A 27,202-nucleotide genomic window follows, 5' to 3' on the forward strand; every position below is an offset into this window, starting at 1 on the left:
GAAGGTGATTAATAATTAGTTTTTGGGAGGAAAGAATAGGCTAATTTTAAACCAAACTATTAATTATTCCATAGCCGTTTGTGTTTATTTAACCCTTTCTTAAATAAAGTAACTCTTAATTTTTCCTTGATATCATGGCCAACTTTATGTTGTTTTTAGGAATATATCTTGAGATTTGAAGAATGTCTTTAAATCTTGAGTTATCTTGTTCTGCACTTCTATGGAGATCTTTAGATAATAATTAAGAGAAGCCTAAATATTATTGGTATTATTAATCATAATTCTGTTTCTGTAATATGGAGCATTATCTCCCCCACCCCAATGGCATATTGAACTAACAGAGGTTGTTTATAATCTTAATAGGTAGTACTGAAAACAGAAATTCAGGATGTTGATCCTGATTTGGAACTCATTTCTGATATTCTACAAGATCATCCAGCTACTTGGCCTTTTTGGTTTCATTTTCATTTCCCAAGCAGGGAGATACTATGACTACCTCATGGTGTTACCTTGTGAAGCAATATTTTTCGATAGTTTATTTTCCTGTTATTAAGTCCTATATAAAAGTAAGTAGTTAGATGTTTAATAATAATGATTGAATAGGTTTTTCAATTTATTTACAAAGTCAGTGCAAACTTGAATTATTGTCAGGTTTTGCATTTACAGTGGAAGAGATTGGGTATTCCCTATATATACTTATAATGCTTTGCATGTTTAAAAATCAGGGAAACATTAAATATAGTACTTTGAAGAAAGTTTCTAATAAGATTTTTAAAAATATAGTTACGTCTGAGATACTTAAACAAAATCATGCCTTTTTTTATATCCCCTCTATTTCATAGACATGGTGCTCTGATATTGAGTTGATCACTTTTTTCTCTTTATGAAAACCAGTATATTGCTTTCCTAGCTCTCTATCTTAGAAAGTATTTTGATGAAGTGACCATACCCGGTATCCTTAATTTTGGCAAATAAGCTGTATATTGCTCTGTTGTTTTTTATTTAAAGAAACATAGTGTTAAGCAGCCTTCAAGAGACATAAGTGATGGGTCAGTGTTTTGTCTACTCTACTTTATTGAGACATAACGTACCCTCAGACTGCAGAGTTTCTATCCTATTGTGTCTTCTACTGGTTCTTAATTTAGTATAACTGGTTCCATTTCTTTTTCTTGGCATAAATTCTGTATAGATTTAAAATATTCGAGAAGGAAAGAGTATTTCCTCAAGAAACCTTTTGCTCTAAATTAAAGAACTCCTCTTCCTTTAGTAGCAGCTATTTAATTAGGTAATTAGAACATCTCATTACATGGCCACCAAGTCTTTATAAACAGGAGCTTGTTTAACGCAAGTATCAAAGCACTTTTAAATTCTGTATTTCTTTTTATGTTTGTTGAGGTTATTAGCATTATGCCCTCTCAGAAGGGTAAAGTATTGTGAAACTTACCGGTTGAGGCAGTAGAAGCAAGGCAAACATGATTGGAAGGCAAAATGCTGAAATCTACTGGCTGAGAGAAATAACTGCATTATTATCCTACTCTTTGGTTTACAAGGGTGAATGTTATGCATTGGTCAGGAATTGCACACAGCTTTTTGCTTCCTTTATACATTCTTTATATATTACAATGGAAATTATTTTTAAAGAAAAAGAAAAAATATTATTCTAGATAGAATTTTCCTTTATCATCATGTCTTTTGAGAAGATAATGGGAGGCTACCTTGAAACAAATATACTTAGATTTATCTTTTATAATATAAATGTGACCATTAAAAAAAAAAAAGGGTTCCAGGAATTTGTTCCTATATTTTTTTTTTTTTTTTTTTGCCACTAACGTAATTTATATCCTTAAATGAACATGGAATAGTTTTCATATAAGATCATCAGAAATTTCTGATGGTGAGCAGTTATGTAGAACTAAGAGCAGGGTCCCTAAAAATATGCTTTCAGATAATTATACAGCATTCAGGTAAGTCTAGTAACATTAGAAAATGAAGATAACTGGTAAAATATAAAGTTGAATGTCAAAGGTGTGTATTATGTTTTTGCTTTCATTATTAAGATATTAATCCCACTGCCAAATAAACATGGTTTTTTTTCTTTTTTTGAGACGGAGTCTCACTCTGTCGCCCAGGCTGGAGTGCAGTGGCACGATTTTGGCTCACTGCAGCCTCTGCCTCCCAGGTTCAAGCAATTCTCCTGCCTCAGCCTCGCAAGTGTCTGGGATTACAGGCGTGAGCCACCAAGCCCAGCTAATTTTTGCATTTTTTGTAGAGAGCGTTTTGTCATGTTGGCCAGACTGGTCTCAAACTCCTGACCTCAAGTGATCCGCCCACCTCAGCCTCCCAAACTGCTGGGGTTACAGGTGTGAGCCACCACACCCCGCCTATTTTTCTTAAAATGAGATTGTTTTGTTAGATAAAAACTTGTTGGCCTTCATAATTATGAAGAAATACATAATGGGTTATATTTAAGGTGGCTTAGTTTTTGGTCCTGTGTTGGTTGTAGTATATTTAGTCTTGTAAAATTAAGTCTTCATTGATTGTATTGATTGTTCTTTTTTTAGTAAACAAATGGAGACTAATTTGAGCTAGGGATTTTTTTTTTCCCCAATTTTGGCTTGCTTTGGCTAGTTGAGTTTTGTTGCTTTTAAGTGAGTCTACTACAACATGTCATTTCAACACACCATTCCATATTCAAAACTAAAATATGGGCTAATTCACAGCATTTTGTCTTTAAAGAATATAATATATTAAATAAGATCGTAAGCCAATGTAGTTGGAATTGGAAAAGGGAATCTGGAACTTAGATCAAATCACTTTAAAGAAAATTGGCCAAACTAATAATGTCTATTAAAATGGCAATATGAATGAATGCGTACACGCACACACACCTGCTTCTGTAGATTTGACCTGTACAATGTGTGGGGAAAAACTAATTAAATTGACGTCATTATGAATATGAGTTTAGAAACTGTGTACAATGAATTTAAATAAAGTTTTATGTTATATGTTCATGAACTTACATCATAGTTGGAAAAAAGAATAGGGGAAAAATGTAGCTTATATAATATTACCTTTTTTTTCCCCACAATGGTGTTTTAGTTATCCCTTAAGTTTAAAATTAATGCAGCTTGTAAATAGGATTCTCAATTATCCTGTTTCAGTTTTTAAGCTTTCAATAGGAGGCAGAAATAATTCCAGTTGCCACTTCTGTAAATAGACGTTTAGCACTATTTAAAACAGCTTATCTGTGGCATTGTATCAAGTGACTATTTGTAATACAAATTTTTCATTTTACTCAATTGACCCAGATTCCAGTCTAAACCTTTACTAATATAGATCCATATATGGAAATACACATACACATACACACGCAGAATCAAAGATGACGTAACTGTGACTCAGTACACTAAGACATCTCTTTGCAGTAGACAGTAAAGGTAACTCCATCACCTGGATTGTTTCAGTTAAAATACAAAATGACAGTTGATTCTATATGAAACAAAAACTAAAGGGAAGTTTTGTGAGTTAGTTTTGTTTCCTTGAGTCATCATACTGTAGTTTTTAAAGAATTGATAACTTATTTTCTGAATTTTTATTCTTTTATTCAAATTTTTCATCCTGACCAGAAAAACGTGAGCATTCTCAGAAGGGCCTTGCTTCTTTTTTCACAAATAGAGACCTATGCAAAAAATGCCATTGCTGCTTGCACTAGTTACTATCTTAGAATCCATCACAGAAAGCCCAAAAGATAGCACAACCTTTTGTACCTACAGTCTTAGATATTGTTAGATAGCCATTCAATTTTCTTTGCATTGTGTATGAGATGAATATTTCTTGAGACTTTTTTGTTTGCTCTACTAAAGAAATCAACCAAGGGAAAAAAAATCCAAAAAAAAAAAACAAACAAAAAACACCCTCTAACTCATGTGAAGCATGCAGGGTGTTGTAATTTCAGTTTGCAAAGCGGTGTGATACAATGTTGCTGAGCCAAAAGCACACGATAGATTTAATGTAGCCAATTGTGTACTTTTGAAAAAAAGAGTAACTGTTCCCTGTGAGTTAATTTTGGATTTCTTCAAAATCTCTCTTTTAGGCTTTGTGCTGGATTCTTCCAGACAAATGCGTATTCCATGTGGGCCACTGTTCTGCTAAATGCTCTCAGTTCTCCTTTTGCAATCAAGATTATGTTGCTAAGGAGATTTTGCTTTTATTGCTGCCATTGATTTGTGTTAATACGTTTTGAATACCTCTCGGTATTCTTTCGTAGACAAGGCCAAAAGAAAAACTTCCCCGAGTTTCCCAATTTACATTACAAATGGAGCGGTGGTGTAATGAAGCCGATATAAAGTGGGCAGTTGAAAGGAAACTAAAGAAGGGCACTCAAGTGAGAAATGAAGAAATGTGCCGAGTGCAGTCTGTGGGCTGCCCTTGGTCCAGCTGCAGGAACTGGCTCTGGCCAGAGGTAGAGTGAGTGAGCACCTCCCTCTGCAAAGACCACCCACTTTTGGAGCCTAGGCTGGCACACCAAAGATTACCTCATTGATTAGTACAGGGCTTGAAAATTTCTGAGGTGGCAAAATCAGTTCTAAATCTCTTTTTTGAGTCCTTCCTAGAGCATGACTGAGGCCACACTTCCTGTGCCTTATGACCTGAAATTGTCTTGTAAAGGATAACCTATGGATGGACCAGTTCTTTTGGTTCTGAGGACTAGTGTATTTCAAATGTTGGAATGTATTCCTAGGTGAGGAGGCTATTAACTAGATTAAATTGGTTTTAGTTATATGCTTCTTACTTTGTGTCATATTTTAGACTCCAAAAACTGTCTTCCTACCAAAGAAACCCAAGTATTCCATCTGTGAGTGGAAAGAGACCAACTAGATGTGTCTTTAACCAGCGAGGTGGTTTGCTCAGGTTGCAGTGCATGGAGGTGCTAAAGAATAGCATGGGCCGGGCGCAGTGGCTCCTGTAATCCTTGCACTTTGGGAGGCCAAGGCAGGTGGATCGCAAGGTCAGGAGATTGAGACCATCCTGGCTAACATGGTGAAACCCCGTCTCTACTAAAAAACAAAAAATTAGCCGGGCGTGGTGGCGGGCGCCTGTAGTCCCAGCTACTTGGGAGGCTGAGGCAGGAGAATGGTGTGAACCTGGGAGGCGGAGCTTGCAGTGAGCCGAGATCGCGCCACTGCACTCCAGCATGGGCAACAGAGCAAGACTCTGTGTCAAAAAAAAAAAAAAAAAAAAAAAGAATACCATGGTAGCACAGTCATACCCTTTAATGGCTCACATTGTTCAAACAGCATGATATTAACTTTTTTTTTAAATCAAAGCACAAATGCTTCATGCATATAACTTAAAGTTTTAGATATTTTAAGTTAGAAATGCCAAAAATATAAAAACCGTGAAGAAAAGTTTCTATAGACGTTAGGAAATTAAAAATTGATCATAAGGGAAGCTTCTTAGGTTTTTATTGCAGTATTTGGAGATGAAAAATGACTTTCTTTTGACACGATTTGTTATTTCAGCAAAATAGAAGTCTGTCAGTCTAATGTTGGATGATCTGATAGTCTTTGCAAGAAATAATTGCAGAGAGTTTCTGCAATCACTGGGAAATAGAAATCTATAAAAACATCTGAAAAAGGGTGAGACTGGGCCACTGCCTAGGGGGATAGCCTTGTTATTTCTATGGAACAGGAAAAATAAAATAAAATAAAAACAACTCTGAAAAGGAAATTCTTAATTCCTGTATTTACAGTGCCTTTTTCAGTAGGTTTTTCCTGCAAAGGGTGCTTGTCAGTTACTTTGCTTTAATGGATAAAATCTCAATTTCCAGGCCAAATGTAACTTTTTTTGGTCTTATATCTTAATTTACTTGTACTTAAGAGGTTTTTTCTCCCTGTAATATTTTTAAAGCTTTTAAAATTAACTTCAGCTTAAAGACAATATAAGTATTGGAAAATATAAGTATGAATTTCTGTTTCCAGCCTTGTAGTTCTGACTGTATTTGTCAATGGTTTCTATATTAACGACAGCATTGTTCCATTGTGTAATCCTAAAGTTAAAAATTCTAAGAATGAGAAAAACAGCTATGAATAAATTATAAGTGAAAGATAGAAAAAACACATATTTCTATACTAAATATTGAGAGCTTTGTATTTTTCAAGTTGGAATCAATATATTGAGAACTGACTTTAAATTTTAAAACTCTTATGCTGAGAAACCCTGACAGGTAGGTAAACCCGTTTGTCTACATAAGATGTTAGCAGTGTAGTATTCTGCACATCAAGCATGTTACAAAAACTCTAAGTTATTGTCTGAAGATACATAAGTTTTACTAGAAATATTCTAGATTTATTAGTCCTGCAAAGCCAGCTTTTTATAGTCTTCTGTTTGTAACATATCTGCTGGATGGTAATTCTGCTGTGATCATCTGACCAGCGTTTCTTCTATATGCATTTTAGAGCAAAGATGAAACTAGGTCATCTATAAACAAATGCATTACATGTTTTATATCTGTCTATCAAAACTGTTGACAGGTGTGTCAAGAAAGAGCTCTGAAGAAAGAGTGGGGGAGGAGGATGGGAGAGGCATTTTTTGTTAGTTTGTTTCCCAAATTCTGTTAGCATTGGGTCTTGCTTCTAAGCTATAGGCCACATCCATCTAAAAGAAGGTGGAGTCTCAGAGCTGGAAGAAACCTTGGAAGTATCTAGTGGAGATGTGCATAAAATCAGCTGGGAAGTTTTTTGTTTGTTTGTTTGTTTATTTATGAGAGTCTTGCTCTGTTGCCCAGGTTATAGTGCAGTGGTGTGATCAAGGCTCACTGCAGCCTCCATATCCCAGTCTCAAGCAATTATCCCACCTCAGCCTCCCAAGTAGCGGGGACTACAGATGAGCACACCATGTCTGGCTAATTTTTAAAGATTTGTTTAAGAGACAGAGTCTCACTATGTTGCCCAGGCTGTTCTTGAACTCCTGGGCTCAAGCGATCCTCCTGCCTTGGCCTCTCAAAGTGTTTGGATTTACCTGCGTGAGTCCTTTGCTGGCCCTTTAAACAAATTGTAACATACTATTCAAGTATCTAGGTTTTAACAGGGTCAGCTCCTTTGTTTTATCTTCCTCTTCAATTAAAACCATTCTCCAGTTGATTTTGAATGATTTAATGAATGTCATTTTGATCTTGATACAAATGCATTCCAAAACTGTAATTTTGATGAGTAAATTAGAATTTTAATATGGGCTTAATTGTTTTTTTTGCGACAGCGTCTCAGTTTGTCACCCAGGCTGGAGTGCAGTGGTGTGATCTTGGCTCACCACAACCCCTGCCTCCCGGGTTCAAGCAATTCTCCTGCCTCAGCCTCCCGAGTAACTGGGATTACAGGTGTCTGCTACCACGCCTGGCTAATTTTTTTATTTTTAGTAGAGATGGGGTTTCACCATGTTGCCCAGGCTGGTCTCGAACTCCTGACCTCAGATGATCCACCCACCTCAGCTTCCCAAAGTGCTAGGATCACAGGCGTGAGCCACTGTGCCCAGCCCAGTAGTTTGGTTTTAAAACTACACTTGGCTCTACCCTCCACGTTAGAATTGGGAGGAAGGAAAGAAGACCATGTATATTTTCAATATTTTTATCAATTATATCTTCCAGCTGGATGTGGTGGCTCACACCTGTAATCCTAGCACTTTGGGAAGCCGAGGTGGGAGGATTACTTGAACCCAGGAGTTCAAGACCAGCCTGGGCAACATAGCAAGAACCTGTCTCTATTCTTATTTTAAAAATTTTAAAAAAAGATATCTTCCCTTACCTCTCTAACCTAATTTTATAATGACAATAAGGCTTAGGAAGTTTGTCACTTATCTTCCATTGCAGGTTGTTAGTGATTTTTAAAAATCCCAAAAGTGATCATTTAGAATCCTTGTCAGAAAGCATGACCACAACTGGCTCACTGTAACTGAAAGAGCATCGCCTATGCCTGGGGAACTGAAAGGTAAATTGTTGGATTCCAGCCACTCAAAAATTGTTTATCTCTCTCTGTAAGTGGTTAAGTTTTAGTTCTATCTACTGCCCAATCTGAGAACTGTGACTTAGACATTTAATTATTTATTGCTTGTCCGTGTGAAAACATTTAGAATGGCTGGCAGCCTACCAGACCCCGAGTTAAACATTCTACAGCCTGACTAGACTGTCGGGTAGCCAACTTCACATCAGATTAAACACATTCTCTTCATGATGAATAGCTTGGAACCTAAAAACTTAATTTCGTGACAAAAAGTGCAAGGGGTGTGTTGTTTTCTAAATTAAAATTATTTTATGTTTTACTGCCACCGATCCAATTGTGGTTGTCAAATGTATTTTCTTTGGTGCTGGTAGGATGGAAGGGAAAGGGACAATGAGGGACTTTTGGGACTAATAAAATTTAAAAAAGGACTCCTACAAGGTTGGACACAATGCAGCCTAGGGATGAACAGTCATGAATTTTGTACTGAAAAAATTTACATTTCATTAACATTTTAAATTACAAAGGCAGGTCTACAAATACCGATTTGTGTGTTTGTGTGTGTGTGTGTGCTCATTGCATTTTCCAAGCAAACAAGTGAATCGTGCTAACTGTATCCTTTGTTTTTTTTATTTTTGATTTCTCTTTTTATTTTAAAACGTAAGCTGTGATGTGTAGTGACATTAATTTTAGTAAAACCTACTTTACGTTCTCTGTAGATAATGTGCACATAAAGTCTACATAATGTTTTCTTATGTAACAAATGCTTTGGGATAATGAAGGGTACTTCGAGCATCATTCCTCAGCTGTTTAGTAAACCAGCTCTACAGAGACTTGCCTTTCTAATTCTGCAGCTACATGGGTAGAAATTAATCTACTTGAAAATGAATTAGCAATATAAAAATGTACTATTTTATGATTAATATTAACTAGAAATTAAGACAATTATTCAACTTCAGTTTGCCATTCTTTGAAACAAGTTATATTTTGGGAAGTTCTGTGAAGTTAGAAAAAGTTTGAAAGTGTGGTGCGGGAAATAGTGGCTGACTAGTGTAATGAATTGAAACGTTGGAATCAAGAACTCTATGCCCAAGGGACCTGGCTGTCCGCAGGCTGTCATTTGAGGGTAAATGACAAGCAGGTGCCTGAGAAATGACAGGAAAGGCCCTACTTTTGGTTGTTGGCATCAGTACTAATAACCTTCTGGCTTTAGACCATGATTGAGGAATATATTTCCTGCGAGCACAATTGTGTATCATATAAAATTCAAGTGTGTTAACTAGTAGCAGAAAACTACAGTATCTAAAATTGTTTTTGCTGACCGAATGCCTTTTGACCAGAATCCCCCATTTAAGAGCTTGTCATTGTGCAGTTTGAAAATTTAGCTACTTAAAAAAAAACTTTAGATATATTTTTGATAAAACTATAAAATATACTTGAAAAATCACGAAGTTTTAAACACTTTTATAAGTGTACTTTTTGCTTTATTGAATGCCTGGAGCAGTTTCAGAAACTTACATAGTTTGGGAGTTCTCAAAGAAACAGCCATCAATGACAAATATAGCCTTTTGATGTTCCAGAGTACCGCACTCTGACAGTTGTCTTTCTTACACTGTCTTCTTCCACCACTATGGTGTCCCTATAATTATGCTTCAAATGTGCTGTCATTTTTGAATGCTACATTTTCACACATGAGTGGATAGACATGAACAGTGTTTTGGTTCTTTCCTTTGTTTCCCCTATTGAACTACTTTTTTAGTAAGTCCATATTAATTAAAATTCTAATGTTCTCATCAAAATTGCATTTTTGGAATAAATTTGTATCAGGGTCAAAATGACATTAAATCATTCAAAATCAATTAGAGAATGGTTTTAATTAATTGAACAGGAAGATGAAGTAAAGGAACTGACATTGTTAAAACCTATTTACTGATAATTTAATAGTATGTTAAAATTTGTTTAAAGAGCTGGCTGCAGTGATTCACGCCTGTAATCCCTGCCCTTTGAGAGGCTGAGACAGAAGGATCGCTTGAGCCCACAAGACCAGCCTGGGCAACACAGTGAGACCCCATCTCTAAAAAAACTTTTAAAAATTAGCCAGGCATGGTGGTATGCGCCTGTAGTCCGAGCTACTTGGGAGGCTAAGGTGGGAGGATCCCTTGAGCCCAGGAGTTTGAGAGCAGCCTGGGCAACATAGGGAGACCCCATTTCTACAAATAAAAATAACATGTAAAAAAGCTGGGAATGATGGTGCATACCTGTGGTCCCAGCTGCCAGGAAGGTTGAGGCTGCAGTGAGCCATGGTCATGCCACTGTTCTCCAGCCTGGGCAGCAATGAGACCCAGTCCCCCTGCCAAAAAAAAAAAAAAATTATTTAGAGTATTTTGGGGTGATATATAAAATTATAACAGCTTAAAACAGAATACAACAAAAAAGACAATTTTTAAATAGTTAAAAAGTGTTGGCGAGATAGAGGAAGTCAATCATAGTCTTGGAATAACATTTAGATTTCAGAATTTGAGTTTTTATGTTTTGACAAAATGGTTCTTTTGCTTTCTTCAACAAGAGGTTTAAGGCTTTGAACTTTTTGAAACTTTGATATAATTGTTGAAGTTTTTAAAACAAATCCTATAGAAATAAGAGACTGCTAATATGAACAAGATAGAACATACTATTACAGCAAATTTATTTACTCACAAAAATTGCTTTTCCAAGGTAATCTTTTTCAAAAACTTACTGACATTTTAATGCCAAGTGTGTTTTCTTTGTCCCTAGTTTTAACAGTTTTGAAATACATGATTAACCTTTTTTCCTGAAACTGAAAGGAATCTGGACCAATTTTTTTAATCTATGCTTAAAAGCCACTCTTTTGATATGTTTTTCTTCATAGGACAGCCCATTATATTTAAATAGATAAATTGTCTCAGTTATTTCACACTAGCTGTATGACTTTATTTCTGTTATCCCCAGCAACTACATTTTTAGCTTTAAAGAATATTTTTATTGCTTTTGCATCAATTTCAAGTTTCAATATACAAAAGAGAGTAGTAGCTAGTTTCTATTCTCTTCAGTCTGCTTCCCCAAGTAATCATTCTACTGTGAGGTGTTTTGTTTTTGGTATTGGCATTTTGGTATTAGGATTCATTATTACTGATTATCAAGGAGACTCATTATTACACTGTGTCCCCTAATCACGTATAACCAGTGGCCTGGCAAAGCAGAAGAAGACTTCCTCAAAAAAAAAATCGTAGTTTACTTTAAGAGTTGACACTGCTGTAACCCAAAGACCTATTGAACTTACATTGCTGGTTGAGAAGCACACACCCAAAAAATCCAGTTATCTTCTGATCCACAATAAATTTTTGGAAAATAATCTGAAAACCAATTGTCCTCCATTATGACTAATGCACAATTTATTAAACTTAGATTTTTTGAGTGCAGTAACAGAACTAGAAATGTGTTACTCTGTTCTCGTACTGCTATAAAGAAGTACCTGAGACTGGGTAATTCATAAAGAAAAGAGGTTTAATTGACTCACAGTTCCACAGGCTGTACAGGAAGCATGACGGCTTCTGCTTGGCTTTTGGGGAGGCCTCAGGAAACTTATGGCAGAAGGCAAAGGGGAAGCAGGCACTTCCTACATGGAGAGAGCAGGAGGAAGAGAGAATGAAGGGGGAGGTACTACACATTTTTATAAACAACCAGATCTTGTGAGAACTCACTATTACCAGAATAGCAAGGGAAAAATCTGCCCCCATGATCCAATCACCTCCCACAAAGCCCCTCTTCTAACATTGGGGATTACAGTTCAACACGAGATTTGTGGGGGAACACAGACCCAAACCATACCAATTACTAAAGAAATTGGAGACATTTGAATTTGGTGAAGAAATGGTCTAAGGTCTAAGCTTGGCCCAATCTCGGGCATCATGCCAAGTATAAAGGATAGCAAAGAGAATAATGCCTTTTGGTTTCTAAAGAGTTGAGGCTGGAGGAATAAGCACATGGTATGAAAAGTGCTAATAATCAAGGAAAGTAAGTGATAGGGTGGATCTTCAAAGGAGCAATATATTTGGGGTGGAAAGGTCATCGGTTGCATGGGTTGAAGCTTAACACATGAAAAGGCTGTGTTAAAAAAGTACGGAGGATTTCTGTATGATTGGAAAATATGGGGAGATGGTCTGGTACAAAATACCTGTTTAATGAATTGTGCAGAAGCATCAAGAGATAAGGTCAGAAAAGGGAGAAGGGACAAGTGTATCATGCTGAAATTTTTTTAACTCTAGCCTGAAGCTATTGAAAGATTTTGAGAATGTGAGTGGACCTGGTCAAATCTGTCATTGATGAAGCTCATTCTGACCCTGAAATAAGCCAAAATTAGCAAGCTCCAGTGTTAATTTGTTTTAACCTGGAAAGCTAGCAAGTAAAAATTCCTTAAATAAAGAACTCAACTGTTTCACTGTTTAGCAATGAGACCAAAGAGTATGTATGTAAGATGGAAGGAATAGAGGTATAGAAAGACTGTTTTGCCCTTTGTTAAACTGAAAGACTAGCCTACTAACAATTCTAAATAATTATCTGGAACATTATCAGGGAATTTCACTGGGGTCAGACTGGAATCTAATTCTGGTTCTGCCACTCTCCAGCTGTGTGACTTTGGAAATGTTACTTAACAGCTCTGTGCCTCCATTTCCTCATTTGTAAAATGGATTTGTTAATAGTACCTGTTTCAAGAAATACTTATGAGGATTATACAATATAATGCATATATTCCACTGGTAATGCCACTCAACACAGGAGACCACTAGGAACACACAAGGAGTTGAACAAAGTTGAGTTTTTTTGTTTGTTGAAACTAGAGATACATTGTAGGGAATCCTGAGTGCTGGAAAGGCCTTCTTTTAGGATTTGGGCTTGTGATGAGTGATTTGGGAAGGATTCAAGCAAGAGTTTGCACTGGATTTCGATTCTGTAAGGCAGTGGGGTAATTTTATGATTGGTCTGAATAGATCTCATTTAGGAGGTGGGAGACACGAAGCTAAGTTAAAGCTGTAATTTGTAAAGAAGCAGCAGTCACTCATATTTAGTATTTTGTGCTTTGCACTGCGACTTTGTTTTTGTCTTATTACACAAGATGTGAAGAGGTCTTTTCTGTTTCATCATGGTCACAGAGTAACCTTGACTGATGGTCTTCTGTGAGATTGTTTATGTTCAACAGGAGAACACCAAGGCCTAGCTGGTAATAACAAGCCAAGTCCTGGATGCCAAGGGCTGCTTTTCTCTTTCTGTCACTTAGCACAATGCCTGGCATAAAGTTAAAGCTTAAGAAATATCCTAAGGAACAATTCTAAAAGAATTGAGCCCAACTCTCACATGCATTCTGACCCTAAAATAAAGGCCAGTTTGGTCCATTTTTGAGATTAATATGACAGTGTTGTTTCAACTTCATTGGTCAGTACCTTCTTATTCCTTTTCTATATGGATAGATTTGCCTTATGTTTTAGATGTTTACTTTGAGTTTGTATTTTTCGTATTCAAAACAGATAAATCAGAATGTTAAACTTCTAACAACGGATTCTCTTTGAACATTTTTACAAAAGTTTAAAAGTTTTAAAAATCTGTTTTCAACATCCCCCTAGGTCAGTCTTCACAGTGTTTATCACAACTGAACATAAATATTAAGTTTAGTTATTTGTAAAATATCTGTTTCTCCTGCTATACCATGAAAGCAGGTTCTTATCAGCCTTGCTATTATATCTTAGCGCCCAGTATGTGCCTGGCACAGACTGTTTTGAAGAAATGATTGTTGAGTAACTGAATGAGGAAGAGAAATTGTGCTTGGAAAGTGGAGTTGAAAACTAACATGTATTGAGTGACTGTTCAATGCCAGGTCCTATTTTAGGCACTATACAAAAATTATAATTAAGTCCTCTCAGAAATTCTGTAAAGGAAGTATTGACTTAAGTTCAGCGACTTACCCTTCTAGGAAGGGGGTAAAGTCTGATTCCAGGTCTGTGTCATTCATCAAACATTTAATAAACACATATGTTGGGAATTTATCATAGCCTATCATTAGCAATTGCTTTTTTGTAATCGTATCAACTTCATCTACTCTCTGTCATAGTCTCCTACCTGCGAGTCCTAACTTGTTTTAAGCACTGCTCCATCTCTTTACTCTGCGCTTACACCTAACAGCTGAATGGGGCTGGAGAAAAATCTAAAGCCAATGCTGACTAATTTCATTTTAAATCCATTACCACAAATTTCAAATAGGTACTACCCAAAGATCTTACTGTGCTTCACAAACATGTTTGTTCTCTTCCTCTCCAAAATTACTGTGTCATAACTTCCCTCTTCACCTTTTTCCAACACCAGCCTCTGACTACTGGACCATTCCATCAGCATACAAACATTTTCTTCTGCCTCCCATTTGTAAACAAAACGACACCTTCCCTTGACCTCACATCTTCTTTTGCCACTTCTCTCACACCTTCACAGAAACCTGCTCAAAAATTTCCTCACATTTCCAGCTTACCTCTATGGACCCTAAAATTAGGTTTTGGATCCCACCATTCCCTGAAACTGCTCTTGTCAAGATTACAAACACCTCCACTTTGCCAAATCAGTCATCTCTCTCTTAACTCCTGCCGCATTTATTAAGTCCTCTTCATGCACTGTCTGTCTTTTCTTGGCTTCTTTAACAGCATGCTCTCCCAGTTTCTTGCTTCTTGCTCTGTCCATTGGCTGTAGGTCTTCCTCTTAAGCCTTAAGTGTTGGTGTGCTCCAGGCTCAGGCCTAAGACTTTTCTGTTTTTATACTGATCTCATCTAATTGCATGGTTTAGATACCATCTTATGTACAGATTTATATTGCCAGTTCTGACCTTTCCACTGAGCTATAACTTTAGATACCTAAATGCCCACTTGACCGTTCGCTACTTGAATAATAAAAAGGTGTTTCATACTTAAAATGGCTAAAACAGTACTCTTGACTTTCTCGCTGTGAAATGGTTCTTTTTTTCATTCTTCCTCATCTCACTATATGGTCCTTCTCCTTTCACTCATATATTTCACTCAGACAAAAACCCAGGAGCTGTCATTTCTCCTCCATTTCCCATAATCTCATAATCTACTTCAAAAATACACCTGCAGTACATTAATTTTTCCTTCATATCCATCGCTTTTCATTTTTTCTAAGTTTCCGTTATCTTCTATCAGTTCTTACCTGAATTGCAATTGCCTCTTTAGCTATTCTCCCAGTGTTCTACACAGTCTGGCCATTGCCTGCCTTTTGACATCATTTCTTATCATCAGTGTTCCACCCACTCCAGTCTGACTGCATTGTCTTTTTCGGTTACTCAGAAAGGCAAAGTTAGTTTTCCCTTGGGGTTGTTTATTCATTGTTGTCTCTGCCTAGAATGACCCCCTCCTCTTAGGATTTCAGGTCTCAGCTCAAATGTCCCTTCTTCAGTGAAACTTTTCCCAACCTGCCAGTCTGAATGAGCTCTTCTGCGCTGTCACTGTGACATTGTATATTTTCTTCATTACACTTTTCACTATCTGAATTTCTTATTCATATTTTTGTCATTCTCTATTAGAATACCAGCTCCATGAAATTGGGTGCCGCGTCTGGCCACCTTAACTTTCACCAGTATATTTCCAGAATCAAGAATATTGCCTGACACATGATAAATGCACCATAAATGTTTGTTCAATAAGTACATTTTATAATCATACTTGTTTTAATATAAAAGGGTTTTAACCCCACGACTTTAACCTGAGGAAAGTCATATTTCTCCCATGGCCTTGTTTCTCCCATGGCTTTATGTGTCGGTGGCTTCACTGCCTTATTCCTTGCTTTGAGAAGCTTTGTCACTGCTTTCACCTATACCAGCCACTGCTAAAAGATAATAGCCCCCAAATCCCTTAGAATGAAAAGAAGGATAATAATGTCTTTGAATAAACATCAGGGAGGAAGTTCATCATTAAATCATCAATACAGGCCAAAACAAAAGATAGACACATTGTCATGTTATAAAAAGAACTCCTCCCACACATGTGAGTATTTGGTTTGACCCTTGATTTAAATGAACAAGTATACTTCCCTGATGTGGCTGATAAAAGGTAATACAGTATCATGATGAAGAGAGATGACACTGAGGCTCCAGTCTACTTTAAAAATATGTAAGTCTCTGATAGGTCATGATTTTAGACCACATACAGACTGTCCTATGGGGAAAACACAGGGAAGAAAAGCAGCATAAACATTTTTATCCTTTATTGTGTTTGTCCAAAGCAGAGTTAAGAGGGTAGCCTAAGAGTATAATACTTGCCTTTCCAACTACAGAATAATCTTTTCCTTTCTCCAAATTGTATAAAGTAGATTTTTTTTTTCAGTGAGTGAAACGATTAAACTTAGACTCACTTAAATGTATTTCCTAATGTAAGAATGTGTGTGTGCCAAGTAAATTTACTAAGCATTAGAACATGGAAAGCAGAGTGTGATTAATACCCTCATTTACCTCACTTTTTCCCCCATTTTCAAAATTTGTTTTCAAATATGGAAACTCTTCTGTACACTAAGATGATCTTAGGAAACAGGTAGCTCATGGTCTAAAGTTTAGCAGTTCGTGATTAAGGGTTGCTGCAATCTAATCTGTTAACGCACTGACTTTTGCCATTAATCTTTACTAGGTCTCTGCTTCCGTACCTGTAGAGGTCAATATTGTTAAGATACAAAATACATGGTACCAAGGCATATTAGAAAAACTTTAAAAATTGGTTATTTGGATTTGGCCTACCCACTTGATTGTTATCTGTAAACAAGTGATGTTGATATGATTTGGAATTTGTGCATTCAAAACAATGTTTTTTGTCAAATGGGTTGGGTCATTCTAGAGAAAGAAAGAAAAAAACAGACATTAACAATTAGTCATGAGGCTGAGTATAATTCCAGCATGTTGGAAGGCTGACGTGGGAGGATCATTTGAGGCCAGGAGTTTGAGACCAGCCTGGGCAACATAGGAAGACCCTGTCTCTACAAAAAATAATTTAAAAAATTAGCCTGGCATGGTGGTGCATACCTGTAGTTCTAGTTATTTTAGAGGCTGAAGTGGGAGGATTGCTTGAACCCAAGAGTTTGAGGCTGCAGTGAGCCATGATCACACCACTGCACTCCATGCACTCCAGCCTCGGTGACAAAGTGAGACCTTGTCTCAAATTAATAATTCATGAAATTTTAGTTACAACAAAGCTGTTTTTTTCCAATAACGATGGAAGATTAACATGTTTTTCTTCTTTTTTCAGTTATTTGCTCATTAATGAATTAGAATATACCAAAAGTAAATTAAAAATAATTCTGAGTGTCATTGTTACTTCTCACTTTAGTTAAAGAGTAGTGGAATTACCACTGTGCTGCAGACCAAGTCCTACTTGCTAAATAACTACAGATAGTTAAAGGTGAAGGCTGAGCACGGTGGCTCACACCTGTAATCTCAGCACTCTGGGAGGCTGAGGCAGGCAAATCACTTGAGCTCAGGAGTTCAAGACCAGCCTGGAAAACATGATAAAACCCTGTCTCTACAGAAAATACAAAAATTAGCCAGCCATGGTGGCATGCTTGTAGTCCCAGCTATTTGGGATGCTGAGGTGGGGGGATTGCTTGAGTCCAGGAAGTCAAGGCTGCAGTGAGCCAGGATCATACCACTGCACTCCAGCCTGGGAGATAGAGACCCTGTCTCACAAAAAAACAAAAACAAAACAAAACAAAAAAACAAACACCAAAACTATAGTCAAAGCTGGAAGGGACCTGCTTATCCTGTGGCCTGGGCTTTAGCCATCTCTTCCAATACCAATTGCCTAGTGTTATTATGTAAAGCTAACTTGGCCAGCTCTGGTCCTTATTTTGCACTCATTCCAGTAAACCCAACCACTATGGCACTTAATACTGCCATTGTCAGTCAGTCTGCAGTATTGATTGACTGCCTTTAGAGTTCTCTTTTGTGTGCCTTGTCCACTCTTCACTCACTGAGAGAGAGACCAAAGAACAGAGACCAACACCCTGTACTTGGCATGGCCATTTGCAGCTCTGCTAAGGAGTCACTGGAGTTAGATGGATCACACTGTATCTAAGAGAGAAGACTCAGGGAGAAGGGCTTAGCACAACACAGAAAAGCTTTAAACACTCTTACCTTTGACTGGAATTACACACACACACACACACACACACACACACACACTAAGGCTTTCCCACAAAGCCATGATGCATCCTTAAAAATAACACACAGCTCTGAAAAGTGAATGTCGGGGGTGAAGAGAGCCCTCCTACATTCCTTTTCCTAGTGATGACAAGGTTGTGGGGGCATGGCTGACTGTGAGGAGCAGAAGATGAGAGGGAGATATCATTTTACTTCTTTGTACTGCAATAATAAAAAGAACAGATAGAATGGAATGAAGAGGCCAGGGGCGGTGGCTCATGCCTGTAATCCCAGCACTTTGGGAGGCTGAGGCAGGTGGATCACCTGAGGTCAGGAGTTCGAGACCAGCCTGGCCGACATGGAGAAACTCCGTCTCTATTAAGAATACAAAAATTAGCCAGGCGTGGTGGTAGGCACCTATAATCACAGCTACTCGGGAGGTTGAGGCAGGAGAATCACTTGAACTTGTGGGGCGGAGGTCGCAGTGAGCCAAGATTGCGCCACTTCACTCCAGCCTGGGCGAAAAAGCGAACTCTGTCTCAAAAAAAAAAAAAAAAAAAAAAAGAATGGAGTGAAGAAGCCAGATTGAGTCTTCTTGCAGTGAGGCGGAGTATACAATATTATTTTTAAAAATCAGTCTAGTGTTTCTGAAAACAAGGACACACTAGGAGGAAATGGTGGAGGAAAGGAGAACACAAAGTAAAAGTGACACTGCCTATTTCTTCACGGGAACAAGGGCCACTTAGGCTGGGACCCTTTTCCTGAAAATGCAGACCATACAGAACAAGACCATGTGACTAAGAATCCACAACAGAAACAAACACAAGACACATATGAGTTAGGAAAGTTAAGGAAGCAGTCCTTCCTTTCGGCCAAAACTGCCACCTTCCAGTAATTTGCCACAATGATGAACACAAAGGGGGAAGAGGAGAGGCACCGATATACATTCTCTAGGCCTTTTAGAAAACGTGGACTTGTTCCTTTGGTCACAAATATGCGAATCTATAAGAAAGGTGGTATGGTACACATCAACGGAATGGATACTGTTCAAAAGGGAATGCCCCACAGGTGTTACCATGGCAAAACTGAAAGTCTACAGTGTTCCCCAGCATGCTGTTGGCATTGTCGTAAACAAACAAGGGTAAGATTCTTGCCAAGAGAATTAATGTGCATATTGAGCACATTAAGCACTCTAAGAGCCGAGATAGCTTCCTGAAATGTGTGAAGGAAAATGATCAGAAAAAGAAAGAAGCCAAAGAAGAAGGTACCTGGGTACAAGTGAAGCACCAGCCTGCTCCACCCAGAGAAGCGCACTTTGTGAAAGCTTGTGGGAAGGAGCCTGAGCTGCTGGAACCTATTCCCTGTGAATTCATGGCATCGTAGGTGTTAATAAAATAAAATAAAATAAAAGACCTCTGGCTGTAAAACAAAACAAAACAAAAAAATCAAAAAACAACAAAAAAGAAAGCAGTGGAGTGCATTTGTAGATTTGGTACATTAATGTGCCAGGCTCTCCATCCCACTTCTCTGAAAGCCTCTCTCCTGTGTGTGAGAGAGAAGGCATGGGGCAAGAAGGGGAAGGCCTTCCTTAAATAGCTGGTGGTAACATTGTCCTCAGCTCACCAAGAGAACTCTCTGAACAATGTGACTCCTATTAGAAATGAGAACAAGTACCTATTGTTTGGGCTTAAACAGCTCTAAGTGTTTCTTTTAGAGATAATTAATTTAATTAAAATGGTCCCTGAAGCCAAACTGAGCTTCATATTGAGCACTATACATATTCCTTCCAAATTCCAGTACAAAGCTATTCAGAACTAGTAAGCTGTCAGTCATGTAGCTCACATTTACTTCCACTGGAATGGAGGCTCTAGCACAGGGGCTGGGATAGGAGGCTCTTCCTGAGCTGGAGGGAGTAGCATTAGTTCTGATGCAGTTAGAGAAAAGATGATTTTTCATCTGTGGATTTAGTTCCAAAAATGATGTGGGCATTTTTTCCTTCATGGTAGTTTCAAGACGAGAAATTTGGTTTACTGACTGCATCCAAATCAACCATCTACAGGATACCCTCAGCATGTCGGTGCTCAATAAATGAATGAATCAGTGGATAAATGGCCAGGCGCGGTGGCTCACCCCTGTAATCCCAGCACTTTGGGAGGCCAAGTGACCTCAAGGCGGATCACTTGAGGTCAGGAGTTCTAGACCAGCCTGGCCAGCACTTTAGGAGGCTGAGGCAGGGGTGGATCACTTGAGGTCAAGAGTTTGAGACAAGCCTGGCCAACATAGTGAAAATCCGTCTCTACTAAAAATACAAAAATTAGCCAGGCATGATGGTGCACTGCTGTAATCCCAGCTACTCAGGAGACTGAGGCAGAGGTTGCAGTGAGCTGAGGTCGTGCCACTGCACTCCAGCCTGGGCAACAGAGTGAGACTCTGTCTCAAAAAAAAAAAAAAAAAAAAAGATACATGAATGAAACCAACCTCTTTGGCCTAGAATAGATGAGCTTTTGGACCTGTTATCTTCTGGAGTCAGGAAGTAAATTGAGTAGAATTTGATGTTAGATCAAAACTACCAAGCTGTCATGTACCCCAAGAGGACACAATAAAATTCTGTGGCATTTGATGATGGTTTATTGACGGTAGATGCAGTTCAGCATGTTTATTCCAAACCTTGAGGCAAGTGCACTGTAGGGAGGCCACATGGCCTGGCCATTTAGCAAGTAGACTGTGGAATCAGGAAGACTGGGCTCCTGGCTGTCTCCCTTTCTTGTAAATTGACCATGGGCCTATTTTTAAAACTTAGTCTGTTTCTTCATATATAAAATAAAGATAATATAAAACCTAACACATTAGATTTTTGTGAAATTTAAACTATGACATTCATTCAGCATGGACTGAATGCCTACTATGTGTCAGGCGTTGTTCCAGGTGTTTGGGATATGTCAGTGAACAGAATACAGATCCTTGTCTTTGTGGCATGTACAGTCTAGTGAGGGGAGGGGGATGGGAAGCAAAACACCATAACCATAAGAAAATATATTAATATGTTAGAAGTTCTGTGTGCTAAGAAAATAGCAGTGCAGGGTAAGGGTTCCAAAGGCAGGGTTGGGGGATATGGGAGGCTGGTAGTGGGTTACAATTTTGTATAGGGGAGACAGGGTAGCCTCCATTGAGAAGATAACATGAGCAAAGATGTGAAACTGGTGAGGGAGTAAGCCATGTGGATATCTAGAGGCAGCAGATTCAAGGCAAAGGGAAGAGCCATTACAAAGGCCAGAGGACAGGTGTATGCCAGGCATGTTTGACAGCAAAGATCAGAGAAGACAGAGTGGTTGGAGAGGCAGAAGTGAAGTAACTGCAGATCAGGTTGTATAGGACCTTGAGGCTATTGTCAGAGCTTGGTGTGAAATGGAGGAGCCCGTCTAACCATTTAACAGATTGCTGATGTGGGTGGGTGGCTATGGGAGGTTTGTGTTGTTGATCTAACTCTGTGCATGATTGGGTGAAAATTGACAATACAGGAAAGAGGAGAATGTGCTTGAGTATGAGAGGGGTTGGTGCCAGGGACTCACGGGGAGTTTTCATAGGAACTAGGCAGGAAGGCTGAGAGTGTGGGTACAGTGACTGGTAGGAGAGTATGTGGTTGTGGGAGTCTGTGGAGGTTTTCTTCTGTTTCTCTCACTTTTCTTAGAGAAATAGGTAGCATAGTAATCACCTAAGAGTAAGTGGGGAAAGGAGTATTCTTGAGGGGAAGAAGGAAGTATGAGCTTGTTCTCTAGGAGAACAGGAGAGTGAATGGATGAGGGGAACCTCATCCTGCTGTGAACCTCATGCCTGGCTATGAATGCCAGGCAGCATTAAGGGCCCAGTTAAGGGTTAATGACTATGAACTCAAAACGAGATCAGTCAGCATGGTTTTCACCAGACATATTCAACCATTCCAGTGCAGGGAAAGAGGTGGGTTTCACTAGGGTTGTGTTTTGCTAAACAAATAAGTCAAAGCCAGAGAAGGGCAACGGATTTGAGGGATTCTGAAGTGAGTATTTACAGCATAATAATTGACCAAAGCATTTAAGTCAGGTGATTATAAAGAGAAGATAGGACCTCAAGTGCAAAGTGGGAGAAGGACCAATGGTGGAGAGACCCTTGGTTTAAAAGGTTTGGAATTGGGGTAATAGAATTAGTGAGCTGGAAAGATAGCAGGTGAGGTCAGTGGAATGTGTCAAATCAAAGTTATGAAAATGCATCTAAAATTGTAGGACAATATGTGGTGCAAAGCAAATGCCCAGTAATTAATGACTATTATTAGGGATTCATAAAACTTGTTATCCAGAACCCTTGAGACCAGATTTGTTTTGTAACTTAGAATTCTTCAGACTGTAGAAAAGCTTCATGGTGTATATACACCTCCATGGAGGTCCTGGAAAGGTTTCTGTAATCCAGCACATCAGCGTGTCTTCAGGAAAATGTATGAATATTCATATTAAGTAGGATGGATAGCCTCATGTTGGTGTAGGGCACGTTTTGCTGCATAAGTTAGGCACTAAATTTTTAAAAAACAAAACTTTGGATTTTAAGATTTCAACTTTGAGATTTCAGAATTGCAACAAAAAAAGATGAACCTGTACTGACATTTTCACTAAGCATCGTGGACTTAGGGGAAATACTTCATCTCTCTAGAGGACTTTGAGTTTGGAAATTTCTGAACTACTTCCCTGCTCAACATTTTATGATTCCTTGATACCCTTCACTGGACTCAATTCCCCATAAGACAACTGAATAAAGAGGTTGGGCATCCTTAATATGAAAACCCCAAATCCAAAATGCTTGAAAATCTGAAACTTTTTGAGTGCTGACATGACACCACAAGTGGAAAACTTCACAGCTGACCTCACGTGATGAGTCGAAGTCAAAACACAGATGCACAACACACAATTCCTTCAGTGTCCCCGAGCAAAGAAACACCCTCCCAGGCCCTTTAATTGTGATGTATATTTTCTAGGCATGCCCAGATTCCTTCATGCAAGCACACCCACAAAAGGTAATAACATGGCATGTGTGCAGGCCAGATATGCCAACAGCAGGTTCCCCATGATGCCCCACATGGGACCAAGACCCACGTGCATTACTTACTTTATTTTTGCTTACTCTCTGTAAAGATATTGTTGAAAATATCAAAAAGCCCTACAGATACCCCTATGGGTAACAGTGGTAAGAGAAAGAGGAAGAATATTTATCTATAGCACAGAGAGTCAAGCTATTGGACAAACTGGACAGTGGTATAAGTGTGAAACATCTTACAGCAGTGTGGTGTTAGAATGACCACCCTGTATGACATGAAGAAACAGGACTGTTGAAGTTCTATGCTGAAAGTGATGAATAGAAGTTAATTAAAAATAGAAAAACACGGCATAAAGTTAAAAATAAAGACCTCAATCATGTGTTGAAAGAGTGGGTTTGTCAGTGTTGCAGTGAACAAACACATGCCACTTCATAGTATGTAGATCATGAAACAAGCAAAGATCTGTCACGATGAATTGAAAATTGAAGAGAACTATGAGTAGTCAATAGGCTGGTTGCAGAAATTTAGGAACAGACCTGGCATTAAATTTTTAAAGATTTGTGGTGATAAAACTTCTGCTGATCGTGAAGCAGCGGAGCAATTCATTGATGAGTTTGCCAGCATCAGCTGGATGCAGTGGCACATGCCTGTAATTCCACCTCTTTGGGAGGGTGAGGCAGGAGGATTGCTTGAGCCCAGGAGTTTGAGACCAGCCTGGGCAAAATAGCGTGACCCAATTGCTACAAATCTTTTTTAAAAAAATTAGCTGGGTGGTGGTTCATGCCTGTAGTCCTAGATACTCCAGAAGCTGAGGCTGGAGGACCACTTGAGCCCAGGAATTTGAGGCTACGGTGAGCTCTGATCATGCCACTGCACTGCACTCCTACCTGGATGACAGAGTGAGACCCTGTCTCTTAAAAAATAAAAAACAAAATTAAATAAAACACATAAAAGTGTATCAGTTTGACAAGGTCATTGCTGATGAGAGTCTTATCCCAGAAAAAGTCTATAATGCTGATGAAACATCTCTGTTTTGGCATTATTACCCCAGGAAGACTCTGACTACAGCTGATGAGGCAGCTCCTGTAGGAATTCAGGATACTAAGGATAGAATAACTGTGCTGGGATGTGCTAATGCAACAGCCACACAGAGTGTAAACTTGCTGTGATAGGCAAAAGCATGCATACTTGATGTTTACAAGGAGTGAATTTCTTACTAGTCCATTATTATGCCAACAAAAAGGCATGGATCACCAGGGACATTTTTTTCTGGCAGTTTCTCAAATATTTTGTACCAGTGGTTCATGCACACTGCAGAAAAGCTGAACCGGATGTCCACTCAAAGATCTTGTTATTCCTTGACAACTGTTCTGCTCATCCTTCACCTGAGATCCTCAGCAAAAATGTTTATGTCATATACTTTCTCACAAAGATGACTTTATTAATTTAGCCATATGACCATGCTATCCTTAGATCAATAAACTTTTTGAACAGCATGCTAGCAATAGTGAACAGAGGCGTGGCTGTGGAAAGTTTTCAAAAGGAGTTTAGCCTGAAGGATACTATATATGCTATTGCCAGTGCTTGGAACACAATGACTAAACACATGGTTGGGCATGTCTGGCACAACTTCTGGCCTGCAACTGTCTTCAGTGATGATGACGAGCAAGGTGACAAGTTTGAACGATTCTGTATGTCAAGTGAGAAAAAAAATGATGTCTGGCCTTCTTACATATGCAAAAAATATACCTTCGGAGTCCATTAGTGAAGCTGGAAGAAGTTTTTTTACTTTCTTCTTATATTAAAGAAGTTTTTTCATTTTGGGGGTTTATTTATTTATTTATTTTGAGACAGAGTCTTGCTCTGTCTCCCAGGCTGGAGTGCAGTGGCTCGATCTCAGCTCATTGCAACCTCCACCTCCCAGGTTCAAGGGACTCCCCCTGCCTCAGCCTCCCAAGTAGCTGGGACTGCAGGCACCCGCCACCATGCCTGGCTATTTTTTGTATTTTTAGTAGAGATGGGTTTTCACAATATTGGCCAGGCTGGTCTCAAACTCCTGACCTTGTGATCCGCCCGCCTCAGCGTCTCAAAGTGCTGGGATTACAGGCATAAGCCACCACACCCTGCCATTTTTGGGGTTTTTGAGATGGAGTCTCGCTCAGTTGCCCAGGCTGATCTTGGCTCACTGCAACCTCTGCCTCTCTGGCTCAAGCCATTCTCGTGGCTCAGCCTCCCAAGTAGCTGGGACTACAGGTGCATGCCACCATGCCCGGTTAATTTGTGTGTGTCTGTGTTTTTAATAGATATGGGGTTTCACCATGTTGGCCAGGCTGGTCTCAAACTCCTGACCTCAAGTGATCCTCCCACCTCCGCTTCCCAAAGTGCTGGGATTACAGGTGTGAGCCACCATGCCCGGCCTATTGAAGAAGTTTTGTTTTGTTTTTGACACAGGGTCACACTCTGTTGCCCAGGCTGCAGTGCAGTGGTGTGATCATGGCTCACAACAACAGCAACCTCCTGGGCTCAAGCGATTCTCCCACCTGAGCCTCCCAAGTATCTGAGACTACAGGTGCACACCACTACACCTAGGTAATTTTTGTATTTTTGGCAAAGATGGGGTTTCTCCATATTGCCCAGGCTGGTCTCGAAGTCCTAGGCTCAAGCAAACCGCCTGCCTCAGCCTCCCAAAGTGCTGAGAAGACAGGCGTGAACCACCATGCCCAGCCTGAAGAAGTTTTTGACATCGATAATGAGGCTCCAGTTGTTCATTCACCACCTGATGGTAGAATAACCAAAATGGTTCTGAATCAAGGTAATTGTCATAATAGTCATAAATTTGATTTTGTTAACACTACAGAAAAAGTGCTTATAGACAACATGGTGAAAATGTGTGATGGGCTTATTGAAGGACTAGAGCAGCGTGCATTCATTCAAGAATGAGAAATCATGACAGTTTACAAAATCAAAGAGACTTCTGAGACAGCAACTGTTGTTAATGAGGCAGAAGAGTCTAGAGGAAACATTTTTAAAAGCCATTCAGCAGAATGCCTCTTAGTCCCTAGAAGACCCACTTCCTGGTCCTTCGACTTCTTCTGATGTTTCTTCTCACCTAAAAATATAAAATACAGTGGACAGTAACCTTTTAATCACAACACAGCATCATAGGTGGAGGCTGAAAGCCTGCTGTTATTCGTTGCTACTGTTGTTTAGCAGCTGATGCAGGTGTTCTAGTGAAGCTACTGTGCTGCTGAGTTACCCTGAACATATTATTTTTTAACTGTATTAATGGGATGTTGTTTTTTTACTGTTAAGTACTTATGTGTGAATAAGTGAAAATGATTGTTAATTTGTAGCATATAAATTCAAAGTCAGGAATAAGGATGATGTCAAACAACCACAGATTGTCCACATGAGTGGCTGAGATAATGACACCTTTGCCATCTGATGATTCAGTGTACACAACTTTGTTTCATGCGCATTATTAAAATAGTGTATTAAATGAGCTTCAGGCTGTGTGAATAAGGTATATACAAAACATAAGTGCATTTTGTGTTTAGTCTTGGGTCTCATATCTCATTATGTATATGCAAATGTTTCAAAATCCCCCAAAATCCCAAATCCAAAACTCTTCTGATCCTATGTATTTAGGAAAAGGGATATTCAAATTGTGTTAATAAATGAGCTTATTTTGATTGATTATTATAGTCCTGTTTAAACCGATACTAACAAAAGAATTTGGAAACTTCCTTTTTCATATTCAAAGCTAACAAAAAACATAAGTCAGTCACAGGTAATTCAGCATCTATCAAATTTGGTGAAACCTTGTAGGTGAGATAAATTACAAGAAGGTCAGGCTAACTTAATATAACTTAATACAAAGTTAAAAGGAAAGGGCTTTTAAAAAGCTGCATTGTGCAATTAAATTCAAATTTATTTTTATAGTGGCTGTTTCCTGGT

General features: G+C 38.7%; 1 pseudogene; it reads left to right on the forward strand.

The window, feature by feature from the left end:
- The first annotated feature begins 313 nt into the window (after positions 1 to 313).
- On the forward strand, positions 314 to 27,202 carry LOC129533309 (large ribosomal subunit protein eL21-like; annotated as a pseudogene).

Source organism: Gorilla gorilla, chromosome 3 (genome assembly GCF_029281585.2).
Source record: "Gorilla gorilla gorilla isolate KB3781 chromosome 3, NHGRI_mGorGor1-v2.1_pri, whole genome shotgun sequence".
Classification (NCBI taxonomy): Eukaryota; Metazoa; Chordata; class Mammalia; order Primates; family Hominidae; genus Gorilla; species Gorilla gorilla.